The sequence below is a fragment of the Choloepus didactylus genome, chromosome 11, assembly GCF_015220235.1.
Source record: "Choloepus didactylus isolate mChoDid1 chromosome 11, mChoDid1.pri, whole genome shotgun sequence".
Classification (NCBI taxonomy): Eukaryota; Metazoa; Chordata; class Mammalia; order Pilosa; family Megalonychidae; genus Choloepus; species Choloepus didactylus.
Window position 1 is genome coordinate 23,109,702 of NC_051317.1, and position 14,709 is coordinate 23,124,410.

The 14,709-nt window shown below is 38.3% G+C and overlaps 1 protein-coding gene across 1 annotated transcript in view; it reads left to right on the forward strand.

The window, feature by feature from the left end:
* The first annotated feature begins 1,445 nt into the window (after positions 1–1,445).
* The window catches only part of LOC119506556 (death-associated protein kinase 1-like), a 57,799-nt gene continuing 44,535 nt past the window's right edge, over positions 1,446–14,709 (forward strand). Inside the window, exons 1-2 of the mRNA XM_037799570.1 lie at positions 1,446–1,551; positions 2,367–2,436. The gene's annotated coding sequence lies outside the window, so the exon portion shown is untranslated. The remainder of the gene's footprint in view (positions 1,552–2,366; positions 2,437–14,709) is intronic.

A 14,709-nucleotide genomic window follows, 5' to 3' on the forward strand; every position in this document is an offset into this window, starting at 1 on the left:
TAGACCTTTACCCTTCTCTTCCCCTTCTGGGATACCAATGAGTCTTAAGTTTGGACATTTTATTTTATCTATCATATCCCTGAGATCCATTTCAATTTTTTTCTCCATTCTTTCTTTTGTTCTTTCATTTTCTGTTCTGTGTGTTTCTAGGACACTGAGATGTTGTTCAGCTTCCTCTAGGCTTGTATTGTGAATATCCAGAGTCTTTTTAATTTGGCCAACAGTTTCTTTTATTTCCATAAGATCTTCTATTTTTTTATTTACTCTTGCAATGTCTTCTTTATGCTCTTCTAGGGTCTTCTTATGTTGCTTATATCCTGGGCCATGGTCTTCTTGATGTCCTTTAAATCCTTTGCCATGTTTTCATTCCTTGATTATAGTTCTTTGATTAATTGTGTGAGGTATTTTGTCTCTTCTGATAACTTGATTTGTGTGTTTGGAGTTGGATTCTCCATATCATCTGGTTTTATCATATGCATTGAGATTTTCTGTTGTTTTTGGCCTCTTGGCATTTGCTCTGCTCTACAGGGTTCTTTCAAATTGTACCTATCTAATTTTTCAGAAACACAGTTTGGTGACATACACGTTCTCTAACCAGCAGAAGGCATCTGTGAGTCACCCATACCCCTCAAGTCAGTTCTCCACCTTGTCCCCGCGGTGTGTGGGGAAATGATTCTTTTGGGGTCCAGCTGGAGAACTCAGCCTGGGTGTGTTGCTGGAGCCATCCACCCTGAATGCGGGGCACATGTACGGGTGGCCAGGGAGGAAAGACAGCCTCAATATTCAAATCCCCCAGGTTCCCAGAGATTCAAGGCCACCGCAAGAGTCCAAGCCTTCATTTCATTTCAGCCCCAGACCCTCTCTCTCGCTGTCCCACAAGCCACCAGATTTGGCATAGTGTCCCTGGGTTCTCCGAGCAGGTCCCCCCGCCCAGCCACGATCCTCCAGGACCTCTGCTGAGGGAATGCCGTGCTACGTCACCAGTGCACGCTGTCCCTCAAGGGAAGCCCTGGGCTGCCGGGCTGTGCCATGGCGCTTTCAGCCTGAAGCAAAAATGGCCAAATGGGGCATCTCAACACCCCCCTCCTTGCACAATTCTTCCTTCCCAGCTCCGGGACAACTGGCAGGGCTCTGGGCTGTGGGCATGGCCCTGGGCAGGAGTTTTTCCAGCCCTCCAGGGAGCCAGCTGCTAGCCGCGGGGTTTCTTTCTGCTTCTGGCTCTCCCCTCCGTTCCCCTGGCCCCAAGGGTATCTGCAGCAGGCTATCTTCCAGGCCAGACACTGAGAGGCCAGCCCAGCCCCCTCTTGCTGTGTTTTACTGTGTGGTTCCCACTATCACGGCTGCAGCCGCTCCTGGGTTTTTCCTTTTTTTTTTTTTTAAAGAACCATTTGGTCTCCAAATGCCAAACCCTGGCTTCCCCAGATCGCTGTGCAGCTGTGGTTCTTCCAGCCAGCTTACTCACTCGTTTCAGAATGCAGACTCCCGGTTTCACCAAATATACGGCCCCTGGGAACTAGGAGGCCTCATCCAGCTGACGCATCGCTGTAACCGGTATTCTGGGTCACTTTCTGGTCCTTATCTAGTGTTTTTCACAGAGGTGTTCCTTTGCCCTGTCTCACCTAGCTGCCATCTTAGTCTCCTCCTGAGTTTTAATAATTCTTTTGTCACTATTCCAGGGATTAGAAATGTTGTAGGATAACATTTTATGGGCAGTATATTTGAGGAAATATATGAATGAGGTATGGTTCCGTTAGCATATGAAAATTTCATTTTTCAGATTCTTTCTAGTATATCTGATAATATGCAGAAAACAAAGCATAAAATGGCCATTTTTAGTCATCAGTAAGTATAAATGATGTCAGAAGTATTCATTGGCTAACCTGCAAAATATTGAGAATTCAACAGTTCTAAGGTTGGCTGATATTAACAAGCGATCCTTTATGTATATTAGTTTGTCTCCCCAAGCGAGCAGTCTTGGCCGGGGTGAAATTGCATGGCCTCTGCTAGGATCTGTCATAATGAACACTGGGTGCAAACGGTTTCCAGCAATAGCCCCCTTTAAGGTTGACCTGAATTCTTCTTTCCTGCCAGGACCCAAAAAACAATACTTTTGAGAGCATAAAATTGTTTTAAATTGGGTGAAATTTTCCTTGATATAACAAGAGTGAGATGTAAAAATCTAGAAAGAAGGTTGTGAAAATGTGGACTTCATAGTATACAGCCACCATTTGAATTGAGATCAGATGTTAAATTCTATTTTCTGAGCCTTTTGGAAAAAATAATGAAACTATTTTCTTTGTGATAAATTCCTTCCTAAGTTCTGGAACGTTTTCATTCTACATTTATTTTGTTTGTTTTTTCCACAGACTTGACTCTGAACTGCAATCTCTGATGATCTTGGTTTGAATAATAATCCACAGAAGACTTTTTAAAATAGTATGTAAAACCTAGCTTGGCTTATGCAATTAGTACCACCTATTGTACTTTTTAAAATTTTATTCCTTGTAAGAGAATACTTTAATAATAATTCTAATATTGAAATATTCAAAATTACAAAGCCAGGTACAAATTTGAAACTCTTTTAACAAAGTGCTTTATTGCAGTGTTTGTCTTTTGTGACAGAGGTCTATTTTATATTCAGTTTATGTTTTCCGGAAACCGATATTCGAGACTAATAAAAATTACTTTGTTCTTTCTTGAACCCATAAGAGCTGATGGAAACTTTGGTAGGGTCGACAGTCTGGGACCTTCAGCCCACAACACCTAGCAGAATGGCACATGAAGAGTTCAGGGAGTGCTGAACCAAGAATCCCTTTACTTGCTAGGAATTATCCAGCTTTTAGCAAAATGGTAGGCTAGGGCAGTGGCTCTCACCCAGCTGACGAACACTTAATATCAAGTGGTTTCCCAGGCATTGGTGCCTTTGCCTCTTTTTGAGACTGCTGTTGCCCTGTGAGAATTCATGACTGGTCTGCATTTATGTAGCCATAATCTCTTACAATAGCTTCATTGATACTTGATTTCCATAGAAAAGCTTTATGGATTCTAATGAGTCACAGCTCTGGAGGCGCCAGCCATTCCTCCTCCCTATCAGTGAGCACTATTGTACCCAATCTGTACTGATTGTGCCTTTGGATGACAACCTACTTGAGTGATGGAGGAAGGCAGAGTAATTTATTAAAGTAATTACAAAGAAACCAAACAAAAGGAGTAATTACAGTGCTATTAATATGCAGTTTGTTATTTTATCACTGACATATTTGGAGCTCTGTTGAGTATCTCCATCTTATTTGTGGGTCTCTGTGTTTTTTTTTCCCCCGTCATTCCCCCTTTCCCCCCCTGTAAATCCCTAACAGATACATAATTTATTAAATTCTGTATACCCAGGTCTTAAGTTAGATTGGGTTTCTTAAGATCTTCACTCCTCATCCTGCCCCTTCTTTGGCCATTTTTAAAACTGGATCCAGGAAGCATTACTGATAAAATGTATTTTGGGTACCCTTAGGAAGGAAGTCTGATCTGTTTAGTTTTATACCATTAAATTTTCATCTGTTCTGTAAATTTATTTTTTTAAGAATCCGCAATGTTCTGAAAATGTTCTGAGAATTCTGTGTGTACTAAAATTCCTCCCCATTTTCAACTAGAATAACAGGGAAAATTAAAATGTAGTCATCCACTTTGCCTCAAGCACTTATTCACATCTTTTAAAAAGAATCTTTGAATGGTACTATTAATGCAATAATAGCTCACACTTGCCACGTGTCATGCAGTGTTCTCAGTGCTTTACATGTTTCAGCTTATATAAATGTCACTTTAAAGTAGAGTCAAAAGCCAGCAGTATACCGGGAGGATGTTGAGACTGCTTCAAACCCTTTGTGCAAGTAGGTTGAGGTATAAACACTTCAAATAATTGCTATAGAAAAAATGCTTTGGGCAAAGATTTTAAAATTCCTTTTAACCCATATTATTGACAGCCCTAGACCACCAGCACAAAACATCCGTTTCTAAATTAGGGCAATCCCAACCAGAATGTATTTTGAAAACACTTGGAAGAGTGCAGATAATTATACTATTGTTGATTTTAGCAGGTCTTATGCCAGCGGCCATCAACTTTCTATGTCAGGAAAGATTCAAGTCATTTTAATATAAAGCAAAAGAGTTCTGCTGGATAAGAGAGGCAGGGAGAGAAGAATTCTGTGGCTTTTTAGTTACTTTTATAGGAAACACTAGTTAGATTCCTGTGACAGAATGCTTTATTTGTGCAGTCATTCCCATCCCAGGCATTTTAATGAGCTGCTGTTTTGTGCCTGGCATCATATGGCACTAAGATGCATTATTTTAGTAGTGCCTAGTGGTGTCAGTGCAGTTTAAGCCTGTCATTGTTTCCATTAATCTTCTATTTTAGGAGGCCAATACTAGCATGTAGGGAAGTGCTCAGCTAACATGCACTTCATTTATATATCTGGGTCTCTGCACACAGGAAAAGTGATATTCAAGCTTCATATCCCCAACACTTAAAAAAGGACCCAGTTGCATGCAGACTCTCAATAAATATTTGTTGAATGAATTAAATGAAAGAATCCCATAAGTAACACTAGTTATCTTAAGAACTCATACCTGGCTATGGCTATGCTTTAAAAAAATTTTTTTATTCAACTGTCCAGGGTTTTATTTAATTATTATTATTTTTTAATGATGGAGATTTTCATTAAAGTACATGTGGTAGAGTTTTCCTGGCTTTATGGGTCCTCTCTTTCATCTCTTCTATAAACAGCTGGGAGCCAGGAAGAGTTGAGATTTGTCACAACTCTGAAATTATATGCCTCTTGAGTTAGTCACTTGACTTTTGCTTTCACATGAAAACCCTTTTATTTAATAAGCCAGTTAAGTTCATTTACATTAATTGATAAAATCTATGTTTGGCCTCAATTCATTTATTTTTATTGTGTTATCACATATATTGTAATATCTGCCATTTTAACCATTTTTAGATGTACAATGTAGTGGCATTCATTACACTCACAATGTTGTACTCCCACCACCACCTGCTACCAAAACTTTCATCACCTGAAACACATTCTGGACCCACTAAGCTGGCTTATGGCTTTGTGAGATACATATATTTTGTCCATCTTTTCCATCTTCTGGTATTTAGGAAGGTTTGTATTGTTGTTCTAATGGTTACTTTTAAATAATACCACTTTTTTTTTTTGCCAGTTTTGCCTTCTGTGTGTGTGTGTGTGTGTGTGTGTGTGTGTGTGTGTGTGTGTGGTTCTAGTGTATTGATTCCCTGCTGTGTGCAATAGTGAAGTTTAACATTAACCTCTTCTTGCCCCTCCTGCTTTCTTCCCCATCATCTGAATTGAAGTATTATCTTTTTACTTCCAGATAATATCTATAAGAAAATTAACAAGCTTAATATGTTTTTCATATAATTTTCTCATCGTACTCTTTCTATGATGTCAGAGCATGTAGACAGTATATACTTTCCTGTATCCTTTAGAAGATCACTTAGTTTTAATCCTCATGTATGTCTATAATGCTTGTCATCCATCCTTATATTGGTGTCTCTTCTGTCATTTTGGTTTTCTGAAGCTAGTTTACCTGGTACATTTCTCAGGAAGAGCTTATGACAACTATGTACCCTGAGTTGTTGCAAATCAATAAGTTTGTTCAGATTGTACATGAAGGTCAATTCAGCTGGATGTAAAGTCTTTGGTACATGTTTTCTTTATTTAAGTATCTTAAATATGTTACTCCATTGTCCTTTTTCTGAAAGCTTGCTGTCAGAAAGTCTGATGCTAGCCTCATTTCTTTCCCTCAGGGGAACTTGGTCTTTTCTCCTGGACACCCATATTTTTCCCTTTAAATTCCAATAATTTTACTGTAATACGTCTGATTGTCTCATTGTGGGTCAGTTTCCCCAGCTGTAACTTGGATTTTGAGGTTTATTTTCCTCCTTTATAAAATGAGAATAATGATAGCTTTTTTTTGTCTGTTCACAGTTATTTTGAAAACCATATTGTATATTAAGTACTTTGAATTTAGTTTACTATTTTGTTGCTCTTTAAAGTCTCTTGTTCTGAACCTTAAAATTAGAGTACCTCATTTTACAAATGAGCAAACAGATTTGAGTTGGCTTCATATATGAGAGAAATCTAAAATGGATACTCGGTGGAGTCTTTTGTCTATATCCTGCCAGTAAATAAATTGATGATGACTCTATATGGTAAAAGAGCTCACTGTACCCACCCAGGGTGGGCTCAAAGCAGTTGTGCTTTGAAATTATCTTATCTTGTAAACTCCGATTTCCCACTTGAAACTCTGGGTTTACATGATCTCAATTTATGAATGCATGGAACAATACACAGAAAAAAATTAAAATATTCTATTTTTCAGATAATAAGGAGAGTTGGAAACCCAGTTGGTTTCATCAGCCAACATTTTTCTTACATTTGTTGTACATAAGGCCCTGAATAAGAAGTGGATAGAAAATATCCTAGAAACATGAGATGTCATTTTTGGCCATGAGGGTGGTAAAACACACAACATATCCACGATCACTTACAAAGCAGCATGTGATAATTGAATCCAAACCAGTGTAGCACAAACCAAGGATATGAGTAGATGGTGCATTTTACCTAAGGCCACCCTGGTCTAGAATTTCCATGCCTGGGCCTTGTTTTAATGAAGCAGCCCTTTTCACGTGCAGATTGGAAGTCCTGGTGGGGAATTGGGTAATTGAGTTAACTAAATCCATTTTAATGCTTTCACCTGATTTGTAAGCACAGATAGGGGTTTGACTGATGTCATATAAATAGTGTTAGTGTCTTTATTTGGATATGTGATTTTTAAAATAGTTTCATCCATGCGTTACAAGACCAGCTGGAATCCATCATAGATGTTCTGACACTTATGTATAAGGATGATTTAGAAACCCAAGGCTAGAAATGTAATACCACCTGTAATTCTATGTATAACACATTCCTTATTAAGTTCTTTGTTTAGTTAAACAATTTGTTTACTAGTCATTCATTGTATACATACAAAACCCTGAGTAAGGAGTGGGGAGTACAGAGATGAATAGAAAACAGTCCTCAAAGTGTTTGTAGTTAAGATGGAAAAATCTATGTAGAGTAGAAAACAGAACTGAATGAGACCTGTATCAGAGGTGCAAGAAAAGAGCAGGAGGTATATAGGGCAATTTGGATTTCTGTAAGAATTGAAAGTCACATCACTTTGGGCTGTTTTCATCCACAAGTGTTGTCCAGTCTGATAGCAAGATACAAATATTCCTTTTCATTCAGCTTTTGTTATTTTATAGAGTTGAGGACACCATAATTTCTGTTCTCAAAGTTCTGATTGTTTTCATGAGCACTTACTCAAACTGTGAAATTAGTATTTATCTTTGGCTTCCTGATGTGAAATCAAAGTGCTGCAGCAAGGTTAGACCACCTATAAATTTGGGTACATAAGGTTTTCAGTCTATTTTACTCTCCCTCTCTCTGTTTTATTTCATTTCCTCTTTTGCATTGATTTTTTTTTTTTTTTTTTTTAATTTGGTTTCCAGACACAGTGAGAAATCAGTGATGCAGAATTGGGGATATCAGTTAACTGTGACTTTAGTTCCAAAGCTTTTTAGGTTTCCCTTTTTTATGATTTTTGGATGTTGTGTTCTGTCAATCAGAAGGTATCTCATGTATTTTCAGCAACACAGCTGTAGCATGACCTCTTTTTTTTAAAGTATTAAAAAGTAGTCATATATCCCTTCATCTTCCTGTTGAGGAGGTAAAATGGATCACATAAATATTTATATCCAAGTCATTTAACACTTTATGTATCTTTCTGTAATTTAAGAAAATTTGGCTTTTTAGAGCCTAAGTTCTGAACCATACATGTGTGAAGATTCAGATTTTTATTTATGCAAAAACACAAAAACAAAATGGTATGCAATAATTTATAGCAAGAAAGCCATGTAAAATGGGAAAAATGGTCTCAGAATGTATGTTTTTATTTTCAGACATTTTCATAGACAAGGCAACAAGTGGTCCTTTTACAGGGCCTCATTTATAACCAAATGTAATAAAGCTCATGCCATTATCTCTCTGTGGCAAGTTTCCACCATGAGTTTGGCATCTAAGAAGACAGAAAGCGATGGTGGACCTCGGATGGTAAAGAGAGACACTAGACTAGAAACAGAATAAAATTTGATTCTATTCATCACACAGTTTCTGTTTTTCCTCTTTAATATCACACATATACACACAAGCTTCAGTTTTCAATGTTGGGAGAAATACCTTTAATGTTTATTCCTGGCAGTGAAGGTGACGGGTGCTGAGTGGTAGCATAGTCAATAGAAGATAGCAGATTCTCTCTTGGAGCAGCTTTATTGAGTTACACATTTTTATATGCCCTAAAAGTAACCCATGTTAAGTGTACAGTTCATTGAGTATTAAGAAACTCATATATAGTTGTGCCACCAGCACCGCAGTTCAGTTTTAGAACATTTCCATCACCCCAAGTTTTCCCCTGTGCCCATCATAGTCAGTGTCCATTCCTATCCCCAGCCCAGGCTACCATTAATCTACTTTCTGTCTTTAGGGTTTTGCCTTTTCTAGAAATGTCATATAAATAGAATCATACATTTTGTAGTCTTTTGGCTCTGTCTTCTCTGACTTAGCATAATGTTTTTGAGACTCATCATTTGTCTTTGCATGTGTTGGTGGTTTGTTCCTTTTTATTGCCAAGTAGCATTCTGTTGAATGGCTGTGCTGTATTTTGCTTATCCATTTGCCAGTTGAAAGATTATTGGATTTATTTTTTTATTTTATTTATTTTTTATTTTTTGCAGATTTTGACTTATCAGTAATGTTCTAGGAACATTGGTGTTCTAGTTTGCTAATGCTGCAGAATGCAAAACACCAGAGATAGATTGGCTTTTATAAAAAGGGGGTTTATTTGGCTAAACAGTTACAGTCTTAAGGCCATAAAGTGTCCAAGGTAACATATCAGTAATCGGGTAACTTCACTGGAGGATGGCAAATGGCATCCGGAAAACCTCTGTTAGCTGGGAAGGCACATGGCTGGCATCTGCTCCAAAGTTCTGGTTTCAAAATGGCTTTCTCCCAGGACATTCCTCTCTAGCAAGCTTGCTCCTCTTCAAAACGTCACTCACAGCTGCACTCTGTCCAGTCTCTTTGAGTCAGCACGTTTATATGGCTCCCCAGATCAAGGCCCACACTGAATGGGCAGGGCCACGCCTCCATGGGAGTATCCCACCAGAGTCACCACCCACAGCTGGGTGGGGCACATTCCAAGCAAATCTAATCAGCACCAAAAGTCTGTCCCACAAGACTGCATCAAAGATAATGGCATTTGGGGGACAAAATGCATTCAAACCGGCACATTCCACCCCCTGGACCCCAAAATGACATTATCTTTCCAAGTACAAAATACATTCATTCCATCACAATATCACAAAAACTTTAATCATTTCAGAACCAAAAGTTAAGTACAAGATCCCATCAAAATCAATTATAGGCATGGTCAGCCCTAAGGCATACTTTTCCTTTAGCTTTGGATCTGTGGACTTAGAACAAGTTATATGCTTCCAATATACAAAGGAGGGACATTCATAGGATAAACATTCCCATTGCCATAAGGAGAAAGAGTAAGGAAAACAGGGTTAACAGGACCAAAACAGTTCCTAAAACCTGCAGGACAAATTCCATTAGATTTCAAAGTCTGAGAGTCATTAACAGAACGAAGTTGCATCCTTGGGGCTTGAGAGAGTGGGAGTCTAACCCTTTCTAAGGGCCTTTCTGGCAGCCCTTTCCTTTCCAAACACTTGGGTGAGTGCTCCAACATATCCACACATTGGGGAGACCACCTTCTCAGCCCCACCTCCTCAAACATTGGGGCAGCACCCAGATTCCCTTCCATCTCCGGGGCACTTGCTCAACCCCTTCAGAACAGTGTGGTGGCAGCCAGGCTCTCCCCAATTCCCTGGGAATGTGCTCCACCCTCTTTGGGGCTTGGGGTGGCAGGATGTTTCCTGAGCATCGAGGCGGAAGGTCCGCCCTTGACCTCCAGGGCAAACTCACCCTTTCCATGCATATGGGCCGCTCCACTCTCCCAGCCCAAGACCTCTTGACTCCAGACTTCAATCTCCATGGCTCTGTCTTCGAAGAAATTTTTCCTTCAGTTTGTTCCTCGTCTGTCTTCTCCAGTCCAGACTGGCAATGGCTCTGTCTGTAAAGATCTCACAAAAATTCTGTTGGCTTCACATGAAGCATGCAGGGTCAAAGCCATCAGACAACAGGACTTTCCACAAATCCTTTCTGGATAATTCCATCTCCAATCTTGGCTTGTACTGAAATGGCGGCTGGGTTCCATGTTTGGTAACATCCTCACGTTGGGCTGTAGCTTCTGGGATTCCACCCCCTGGAAGCTCGTAATTTTCCAAGCCATCAGCCTCTGGTTTTTTAGAACCCAAGAGTTCAGTTCTAAGTTTATCTCTCTCCACTCGCATTTTACTATAAGCTGCAAGGAGAAGCCAGGTTACATCCTCCACACGTAGTCTGGAGATCTCCTCACCTAAGTATTCCAGGTTGTCGCTTTCAAATTCTTCCTTCCATCTGACACCAGGACTCAATTTTGCCAAATTCTCTGCCACTTTAAAACAAGGATCGCCTTTCTTCCAGTTTGCAACCACACATTAATCATTTCTGCTCAAGTCCTCATCAGAAGTATCTTTAGAGTCCATATTTCCACAACCAGTCTCTTTAAAGCAGTTTTGGCCTTTTCTATCAAGCTCCTCACAATTCTTCCAGAATCTTCCCTTTATCCATTTAAAAAGCCGTTCCAACATGTTTGGTATTTGCAAACTCATCAGCAAAAGCACCCCATTCTCGGTACCAAAATCTGTTCTAGTTTGCTAATGCTGCGGAATGCAAAACACCAGAGATGGATTGGCTTTTATAAAAAGGGGGTTTATTTGGCTACACAGTTACAGTCTTAAGGCCACAAAACATCCAAGGTAACACCTCAGCAATCGGGTACCTTCACCGGAGGATGGCCAATGGCGTCCGGAAAACCTCTGTTAGCTAGGAAGGCAGCTGACATCTGCTCCAAAGCTCTGGCCTCAAAACGGCTTTCTCCCAGGACGTTCCTCTCTAGCAAGCTTGCTCCTCTTCAAAACATTACTCCCAGCTGCACTCAGTTCCATCTCTTAGTCAGCTCATTTATACAGCTCCACTGATCAAGTCCCACCCTGAATGGGTGGGGCCACACCTCCATGGGAGTATCCCACCAGAGTCACCACCCACAGCTGGGTGGGGCACATCTCCATGCAAACAACCTAATCCAAAGTTCCAACTTAATCCACACTATTATGTCTGCCCCACAAGATTGCATCAAAGAATATGGCTTTTTCTGGGGGACATAATACATTCAAACCAGCACAATCATCGTGCTTAAGATGCAGAAATTTCCATCCTCCCAGAAAGTTTCCTTATGCCCTTTTGCAGTCAATCCATTCCCCTATCAACTACTGATCTCCTTTCTTTCATTATAGTTTCCCGTTTCTAGAATTTCATATAAACTGAATCATACAAAATGTAGTCTTTTGTGTCTAACTTCTTTCACTTAGTTTAATGCTTTTGAGATACACCTCGGATGTTGTCTGTATCAGTATTTCATTCCTTTTTATTGTTGAGTAATATTTCCAGAATGAAAACACCACAGTTTGTTTATTCCTTCACTATTTGATGGAAATTTGGGGGCATGTGGATAGTTACACCATTCTGTTGCTTTTTCTCATCCATGACAGTGAGGCAAGAAAACATTAAGTTGATTTATGGACTTAAAAAAAAAAATTATCCTAGGTTTCTTCATGTTTTTGGCCAGCAGCAAATAGGCAGTAGTTTTGTTTTTTTAGGAGTTTATGTTGTCCCTGTCCTTTGGCTTTATTCAAGCATGCCAGTTGTCTCTCAGAGCTACTGTATCCTAGCATTTTCATTTCTCTTTAGTTTGTTCACTATTGTGAGTAAATTGTCAGTGTTCTGTTCCAAACTAGAAGCTCCCTAAGTGTTCTTTGGACTGCGGCTAGTATTTGTATTCTAGCTAAGCTATATTTTATGTCAGTCTATAATAAATTTTTAAATTCAAGTCATTGCTGTTATTTAATTCACCCAAATAATTTTAAAAATTTATAATTTTTTAAGAGAAGTTGTAGGTTTATAGAAAAATCATGCAGAAAACACTGAGTTCCCATATACGCATGAACATTTTTCATTAATATAGTACTTTTTAAATATAATTCTTGAAAAACTAGTATAATTATACTATTACTTTGATCATGGTGTATAATTCTTTTGATGTGCTGTTGGATTTGGTGTGATATTTTGTAGAAGATTTTTGTGTCTATGTTTATAAAAGGTGTTGGTATGTAATTTTCTTTTCTTGTGGTATCTGTATCTGGCTTTGGTATTTAGGATGATATTGGCCTCACAGAATAAGTTAGGGAGCATTCTGTTCTTCAGTTTTTTTGGAATAATTTGAGGAGAATTGGTGTTAATTCTTCTTGGAGTGTTTGGTGAAATTCACCTTTGAAGCCATCTAGTCCTGGGCTTTTCCTTGGGAGGTTTTTGCTTACTGATTCAGTCTCTTTACTAGTTATTGGTGTGTTGAGATCTTTATTTCTTCTTAAGTCAGTGTAGGTAGTTTGTATGTTTCTAGGAATTTGTCCATTTCATCTAGGTTGTCTAATTTGTTGGAGTACAGTTGTTCATCGTTTCCTCTTATAATCCTTTTTATATCTTTGGGATCGGTAGTAATATTCTCCCTTTCATTTCTGATTTTGGTTATTTGCATCTTTTTTTGTTGTTGTCAATCTAGCTAATGGTTTGTTAATTTTAGTGATCTTTTCAAAGAACCAACTTTTGGTTTCACTGATGCTCTTTGTTGTTTTTTATTCTTTGTTTCATTTATCTCCTCTCTTATGTTTGTTATTTCCTTCCTCTGCTTGCTTTGGATTTAGTTTGGTCTTCTTTTTCTAGATCCTCCAATTGCAAGTATTTAGAGCTATAAGTTTCTCTTTGCTGTAAGTTTTGGCATGCTGTTGTTGCTTTCATTTGCCTCAATATACTTCCTACTATCCACTGTGATTTCTTCTTTGACCCATTGGTTGTTTAAGTGTGTGTTGCTTAATTTCCACATATTTGTGATTTTCCAGTTCTTCCTCTGTTATTGGTTTCTAGCTTCATTCCATTGTGGTCAGAGAGAAATGTATGATTTCAAAATTTTGAATTTAGTGAGACTTGTTTTGTGATCTAACATATGGTCTATCCTGAAGAATGATCCAGGATATGCACTAGAGAAGAATGTGTATTCTGCTGCTGTTGGGTGAAATGTTGTATAGATGTCTCTTAAGGCTAATTGATTTATAGTATTGTTCAAGTTTTCTGTTTCCTTATTCATCTTCTGTTTAGATGTTTGATCCATTATTGAAGGTGTATTGAAATCTGTTATTAATAAAAACTTGTCTGGTCTCCCTTCAATTTTGTCTATATTTGCTTCGTATATTTTGGGGCTCTGCCATTAATGATATCTATATTTATAACTGTTATGTCATCTTCTTGAATCGATGCCTTTATCAGTATATCGTGACTTTCTTTGTCCCTTGTAACAGTTTTTGACTTAAAGTCTGTTTCATGTGATTAAGTTAGCTACCCCAGCCCTCTTTTGGTTACTATTTGCTTGGTATGGATTTTGCCATCCTTTCACTTTCAAACTACTTGTGTCTTTGCATTTAAACTGAGTTTCTTGTAAACAGCATATAGTTGGGTCGTGCTTTTTAAAATCCATTGTGCCATTCTCTGCATTTTGACTGGAGAGTTTAATCCATTTACATTTATAGTAACCATTGATAATACATTCATAGAACTTTCTTTTGCCATTTTGATATTTGGTTTTTATGAGTGTTTCACTTTTTTCCCCCTCAATTCTCCCATTAATGCCTACTTTCATATTTGATTTTTTTATATTGTGCCATTTTGATTCCCTTCTCATTTCTTTCTGTGTATATTTTTCATATATTTTCTTTGTGGTACTATGGGGCTTAAATTTAATATCCTGAATGGATAACAAGCACATTTGATTTGATACCAAGTTAACTTCTACAGTATGCACATATACTGTTCCTATATCCCTTCATCCTGTCACCTTATTGTTATACTTGTTACAAATTATATCTTTATGCATTGTATGTAGAAAATCATAGATTTATCATTTTTTAATGCATTTGCATTTTAGAACCTGTAAGAAGTAAAAAGTGGCAGTACATACCCGAAAACACATTATGGTAGTACTGGCATTGATAATTAACCATTTGGTTTTGGTCAGCAGAGGTCTTTATTTCTTAATGCTGCTTCAGTCCCCTGTCCATTGTCCTTTGCTTTCAGTCTCAAGAACTCCCTTTAGCATTGCTTCTAGGGCAGGTTTAGTGGTGACAGACTCCCTCAGCTTTTGTATATCTGGGACTGTCTTAACCTCTTCCTCATTTTTGAAAGAGAGTCTTACCAGATACAGATTTTGGTTGGCATGTGTTTTCTTTCAGTTCTTTAAATATTTTGCTTCATTGCCTTCTTGCCTGTATGGTTTCTTATGATAAATTGGCACTTAATCTTACTGGGATTCCCTTGTACATGA